The sequence below is a fragment of the Octopus sinensis genome, linkage group LG7, assembly GCF_006345805.1.
Source record: "Octopus sinensis linkage group LG7, ASM634580v1, whole genome shotgun sequence".
NCBI classification, from domain to species: Eukaryota; Metazoa; Mollusca; class Cephalopoda; order Octopoda; family Octopodidae; genus Octopus; species Octopus sinensis.
The window spans coordinates 6,743,910-6,751,574 of record NC_043003.1 but is presented as its reverse complement, the minus strand read 5'-3'; positions in this window follow the sequence as shown (position 1 = coordinate 6,751,574).

The following is a 7,665-nucleotide window of genomic DNA, read 5'->3' as shown; positions in this document are numbered from 1 at the left end:
TTAACGCCTGTCCACTGTCTGGAAGTGTTTCCTCACACATCTGTGACCTCTTCAGAAATAAGTGGAGCAAGAACACACACGGAAACAAAAAGTGTCGCTGAAGAGTTCACAGATTTCTGGACAATGGACTGGCATTAGAATCATTAAACAACAGTAATAAACAAGTGAAGGAAAAAATATACATAGTCAGTGTGTTTATTTAGCAAATAAATAAAATGACTATCTCGAAATATAACAATTTATAGAATGTTAATCATAGAAAAAGACCAGAAATGAAGTGGTGCACTACAAAATGAATTAGATTTAATTAAATAAGCATATGATGTATTTTTAATTAATGTGGGTGAGAATTGTGGAGACATTCAAAGTGCTTCATTTAGATTTGTGACAAAATTAGAAAGTTTTGAAGAATCTGTGGACAGAAGTGGTAAGCATATAATTTTGCCTGTTCTGTAGATTACACAATAGGATTTGTATTGATCCCTTTAAGTGCAACCAGCATGGGACATTTATGCCCTGGTATGGTGCTCCAGTATTGATGGTGCACTGTTTTCTTTTAGTTTATATATGTGGTTAGCTTGAACGGAGGCGTGTTGATGTATGTTGCATACAAGAGGTAAGATGGAGATGAACTTCAGCCAGAATCCTCATAGGCAAAGCACATAGTGATGGAATAGGGGGTGTGGGCATACTTCTTGCAGAGAAATGGGTGGATAATGTCGTAGAGGTTGTGAGGGTATGCGATAGAGTACTTAAGCTCAGGCTAGTCTTGTAGGATTGCATAGCTACAATTATCCCTGCCTACGTCCCACAAGCGGGCCTACCAAAGGAACAGAAGGATCACTTTTATGATATTCTTCTACAGGCTACCTCAAAGACGAGTGATAATGATCTTATCTTTGTAGCTGGAGATTTTAATGGGCATGTCGGACAGCAATCTGGTATCTTACATGGTATACATGGGAGCCATGGAGTTGGTACCAGAAAGGAAGAGGGAACTAGGCTCCTGGAGTTCTGCGATGCAAATAACCTATTGATCTGCAACACCAGCTTCAGAAAGCCAGCTAGCCACCTGATAACCTATCAGTGAGGTGACTCCGCTAGCCAGATTGATTTCATTCTCACCAGATACATGGTTGCTCTTAAATACAAAGACCCTCCCTGGTGAAGAATGTACCCCCGAACATAGACTAGTTATTAGTGACTTTAGACTTGAGGCCAAAACCAGACCAATCTGGAAAAGAATGACTTGGAAGCTTAAGAACCCTTCACATGGTCAGAGATTTAGGGATATCCTTACTGAGAAATTTGATGATAGGGAGGAGAAGCTACAGTCCTGTGACATAGAAGGCAGCTAGGAATTCCTGCAAGACAGCTTGCTGAGTGCCACAGACCAAATCTGTGGCTGGTGCTAAGTCCCTTCCAGAACTAGGGTAACAGGAGAATGTATCAGATAGCCAAAAGGGAAGCTAAGAGACGAGTATATATATAGCCAAAGGAGTAGCAGAAAAGAAGTTTGCCAATGTTCAGCAATGTGAGGAACAAAGAACTGAAGTATTTCGGATTGCAAGACAGTGTGTGAGAGAAAACCGTGATGTCACAGGATGTCATAGGAGAGAAATGTGTCCACATGGATGATGGTGCCCTTGCGTTTAATGATTCTGCAAAGGAAGAGGCTTGGAGAAGCCATTATGAAAGACTGCTAAATGTGGAGAATGAATGGGAGGAGGAGAATTTGTCAAAGGTTGACCCAATTGAGGGACCAGCTAATCAAATCGACAGTACCCAGGTAGATAAAGCTATTAAGGATATGAAGACAGGGAAAGCACCTGGCCCATCAGGAATCACTGCTAGGATGCTTAAAATATTGGGTGGTGTGGGTTATGGTCTAGTCACCTGTATTGTAAATCAGGTGGTTCATGAAGGAGTCATACCCAATGACTGGTGTAGCAGTACCATAGTCAACTGCTACAAAGGTAAAGGTGATGCCTTAGATAGAAATAATTACAGAGGTATCAAATTGTTGGATCAGGTGATGAAAGTTACAGAGATGATCATAGTCCAACTAATTAGGGAGAGAGTTAGCCTAGATGAGATGCAGTTTGGCTTTTGCACCATTGATGTTATATTTCTGGTAAGGAAACTGCATGAGAAATACGTAGCCAAAGATAAACCTTTGTACTTGGCTTTTGTTGACTTGGAGAAAGCCTTTGACAGGGTCCTCTGATCCCTTTTCTGGTGGTCAATGTGGAAACTGGCAATAGACGAGTGGCTGGTAAGAGCTGTACAAGCTCTGCACAGGGACACTATCAGTAAGGTGAGGGTTGCCAACGAGTATAGTGAAGAATTCCGAGTAGAAGTAGGGGTTCACCAGGAATCAGTCCTCAGCCCCCTCTTGTTCATTACAGTCCTACAGATAATAACAGAGGAATTCAAGACAGGCTGCCCCTGGGAGCTTCTCTATGCTGATAACATTGCTCTAATAGCCGAGTCACTGCCAGAATTGGAAACAAAGTTTAGGGTGTGAAAGTGAGGTCTAGAATTGAAGGGCCTTACAGTTGACCTAGGAAAAACCAAAGTCTTAGCAAGTAGGAAGGCAGACAAATCACAAACCTCTTCAGGTGGATGGTCCTGCTCAACTTGTAAAAAAGGTGTTGGTAGAAACTCCTTGCAATGTACCCGGTGTAAGCTACAGACACATAAAAGGTGCAGCAATATTAAAGGAAGATTAATTAACTGGGAAAATAGTTTTTGTGTGTGGCAGATGCACAGGAGCAGTAAACACTGAAGATGTACAGAAAACAGATTCCCTCACTTGCCAGGGGAAGAAACTAGTAGTTAATAGCTACTTCTACCTAGGCAACCAAGTCTGTAGTGGAGTTGTTGTGCTGCGACTAGAGTAAGAATAGCCTGAGCAAAGTTCAGGGAGCTCCTACCTCTTCTGGCAACTAAGGGCCTCTCGCTCAGGGTGAAAGGTAGACTGTATGATGCATGTGTGCAAACTGCCATGCTACATGGCAGTGAAACATGGGCCATGAATGCTGAGGACATGTGCAGGCTTGAAAGAAATGAAGCTAGTATGCTCTGCTGGATGTGTAATGTCAGTGTGCATACACGACAGAGTGTATGCACACATGCATCATACAGTCTACCTTTCACCCTGAGCGAGAGGCCCTTAGTTGCCAGAAGAGGTAGGAGCTCCCTGAACTTTGCTCAGGCTATTCTTACTCTAGTCGCAGCACAACAACTCCACTACAGACTTGGTTGCCTAGGTAGAAGTAGCTATTAACTACTAGTTTCTTCCCCTGGCAAGTGATGGAATCTGTTTTCTGTACATCTTCAGTGTTTACTGCTCCTGTGCATCTGCCACACACAAAAACTATTTTCCCAGTTAATTAATCTTCCTTTAATATTGCTGCACCTTTTATGTGTCTGTAGCTTACACCGGGTACATTGCAAGGAGTTTCTACCAACACCCTGAAAGACAAGTTTGGCATCAGAAGCATCAAATGTGGTGTGCAAGAGAGGCGACTGTGCTGGTATGGCCATGTGTTATGTATGAACAAAGACAGCTGTGTGAGGAAGTGCCACTCCCTAACTTTTGAAGGAACCTGTGGAAGAGGTAGACCCTGGAAGACATGGGATGAGGTGGTGAAGCATGACGTTCGAACATTGGGCCTCACAGGGGCAATGACAGGAGACCGGGATCTTTGGAGATATGTTGTGATTGAGAAGACCTGGCAACTAAAGTGAAATTGCAGCCATGCATGTTCAACCCTGTTAAGGATACTCATGATGCATCAGGCAATATGACATGCTTGAGAAGACCTGTTGAGTCAAGTAAAACCAATATCGTAGCTGGGGGCCGGTGCACCGTGGCTGGTTCCCGTGCCGATGGCACAGAAAAAGCACTATCCGAATGTGGTCGATGCTAGGTCCACCTGACTGGCTCCTGTGCCAGTGGCACATAAATAGCACCATCTGAACGTGATCATTGCTAAGCCTACTTTACTGGCGCCTGTGCTGGTGGCACGTAAAAAGCACCCACTACACTCTTGGAGTGGTTGGCGTTAGGAAGGGCATCCAGGTGTAGAAACTCTGCCAGACCAGATTGGACACTGGAACAGCTGCTGGCTCTCCAGATCTCAGTCAAACCGTCCAACCTATGCCTGCATGGAAAACGGATGTTAATCGATGATGATGATGTGGTTAGCTGGTGTTTGTGTGTTTAGCAGATTTAAGAGAGTTCAGGTAGCTTAGGTATCAGGGTTTAAAATTAATGGTGGTACTAATGCAGCAGTGGTAGCTCGTGTATAGTCACAGTGGAAATGCAAAGCCCTTATTTCCACTGAATATTAATTGATAACATTCAATATAAGGGGCCCTTTTTACTTTAATTCTTTCTTTATATTTGTACATTATATAATCCTTAGCTTGTTAGTAGCCATCGCCTAGTTTATGAGAAAAATACAAAAATCCTTCAATAGAACTGTGCACTTCACAGTTCCTGCAATGCGGCATTTGGCTGTTGTGTACATGCTCACATGTCTGAGATGGGAAGCTTCATGCTAGGGAGAGGGAGCACTACGTGAACAACAGTGCTTACCCTGGTGTTCCTGTGAGAGGTAGTATTTCTTTTTGACTCTGTGTGTGTTGTGCTTAAAAACGTGTTTATATTCTTGAATGTGATAAAGTGTAGAATTAGATTATTATCCTGCTTCCAGCTTTAGTGTTGCTGCCAGGATTGAAAAGCAGGACACATTTCCCCACCTTATTTTGTGATTTACTAGGGATTTTTGAAAAACAAGGGGGAATTCGCAGCAGTGTTCAGTGAACAAATTAAACACACTACCCAGCAGTGGCTAAAATGCAAACTCTCTTTTACTCTTTTACTTGTTTCAGTCATTTGACTGCGGCCATGCTGGAGCACCGCCTTTAATCGAGCAACTCGACCCTGGGACTTATTCTTTTTGTAAGCCCAGTACTTATTCTATCGGTCTCTTTTGCCGAACCGCTAAGTAACGGGAACATAAACACACCAGCATCAGTTGTCAAGCAATGCTAGGGGGACAAACTCACTCACACAAACACGCATATATATACATATATACGACGGGCTTCTTTCAGTTTCACAATATTAAAACAATGGCTAAAAATTTTCTGAAGCAGCAACCCCACTAGTTTTATCTACGAGCTACCATTGCAATGCAGACCCTGATAGAGTTTTGTTGTTTGTAAAAGACTGTACATTTATAAACAACATTAAATTTGCAGCAGGTGTCTTCGAATGGAATCCCTAGAGTTCAAACCTCTTTTCTAAATTACCAGTTTGCTATCATCATCATCATCATAATTTAACGTCCGCTTTCCATGCTAGCATGGGTTGGACGATTTTGACTGAGGGCTGGCGAACCAGATGGCAGCACCAGGCTCCAATCTTGATCTGGCAGAGTTTCTACAGCTGGATGCCCTTCCTAATGCCAACCACTCCGAGAGTGTAGTGGGTGCTTTTTATGTGCCACCAGCACGGGGGCCAGTCAGGCAGTACAGGCAATGACCTTGCTTGAATCTTTTTACACATGCCACCGGCACATGTGCCAGTAAGGCGACGTTGGTACCTGTGCTGGTGTGTGAGTGAGTTAATTACAACTGAGGTATGTATGTATCAATGTGGGTGTTCTATTTGTTGACCAATCAACTTTCAGAAAATCATGCTACTAGTCAAAACATCATTTCAGATGTATTTGAGATTTGTGCTCTTTTTCACTAGTTAAGCAGTTTAATGCCAAAACCTTTGCAGAAATCTGATGGCATTCAAGCAGGAAACGTCTCAGTTCTCACCAAGCAAATCAAGAAAAAAAGCTTCAAAAATTTTTGACAGTCTCACACCTTCCAGGTAATTAATGGCCAAGCAAATTCACCTAGGTTGGTCCTCATATCCTAATTTTGCTACCAGTGAGGATTTGATAATTTGTATATCTCTTTATGCTCGCTCGAGCGTGGCCATCTGCCAGCCTCGTCTGGCACCTGTGTCGGTGGCACATAAAAAACACCATCCGAGCGTGGCCGTCTGCCAGCCTCGTCTGGCACCTGTGTCGGTGGCACATAAAATCACCCACTACACTCTCGGAGTGGTTGGCGTTAGGAAGGGCATCAAGCTGTAGAAACACTGCCAGATCTGACTGGCCTGGTGCAGCCTTCGGGCTTACCAGACCCCAGTTGAACCGTCCAACCCATGCTAGCATGGAAAGCGGACGTTAAACGATGATGATGATGATGATGCTCATCTTTCCATTAATAAAATCTTTTGCTAAATGTTCCTGAGTTTTGCTTTTGCTGTTTGTTTGTTTGTTGAGCGAAATGTGGTCCTTTGCTATTTGTAAGACCCGCAGAAGAGAAAGCAGGTCAAACCCCAACACCGAGAGCATCGACGGATGGATGAATGCGCATCCAGGCTCTGCAGTTGCGTAGGAAGTCGTGGGAAAGAAACAGGAAGAAAGAGTGATAGAAAGTTGGAGCGAAAGAGTACAACAGGGGTCGCCACCACCCCCTGTCGGAGCCTCGTGGAGCTTTAGGTTTTTGCACTCAATAAACACACACAATGCCTGGTCTGGGAATCGAAACCGCGATTCTCCGACCGTGAGTCCGCTGCCCTAACCACTGGGCCATCGGGCCTCCACTATTGTTGCTGTGATACAACTATGAAGGTGCATGTGGCTTAGTGCTAACTGTATTCGACTCACAAGGTTGTGAGTTTGATTCCTGGTTATGTCCTTGAGCAAGAAAACTTTATTTCATGTTGCTCCAGTTCACTCAGCTGGCAAAAGGGATTTGTACCTGTATTATGAAGGGCCAGCCTTATTACACTCTGTATTACACTGAATCTCCCTGAACTACATAAGAATACACATGTCTTTGGAGTGCTCAGTTAGTTAACTCCTCTGAGCACCTTTTCAAACTCCATCTGTCTAACACATGTGGACATATTTACAAAGTCAGAAAACAGCACAGCTCCCATGACTTTTGGAAACATTTTTTCATGCTAAGAGTTGTTGAAGCATGGAACAAACTGCCAGCATCAGTTGTTAGTTGTCGGAGCACTGCATCCTTCAAAACTTCCATGCTTCCTGAGATTCGCCAACACTACACCTGATTTTCTCCCCTCCATACACATGCAAGCATGTATCTGACTCATAGACTGTTCACTTTCCAGACATTTTTATATTACTGCATATGCTTCATACGCACTTTTGACAAGTTGTGGTGCACCTGAGCACTGTATACAATAATTTCATTATTATTATTATTTTTATAACCAGCTTAATCTCACATCATTATTGGTATAACATCAACTCTGACAATGGTAACAAGAAACAAAATACCATTGTGTGACAGAGAGAGAGTCACTACATATTTTACAGTGGTATTCTTTCCTATTAGGCTCCTTTAAAATATATTTGCAGTTAGTGTTATTACTAAGATACCGATATCAGATTGAACTGGGTCTGTCAGACTCATATCCCTCATATATACTTTCATCATCATCATTTAACGTCTGTTTTCTATGCTGGCATGGGTTGGACAGTTTGACTGTGAACTGGCAAGCTGAGAGGCTGCACCAGGCTCCAATCTGATTTGGCAAGGTTTCTACAGCTGGATATCCTT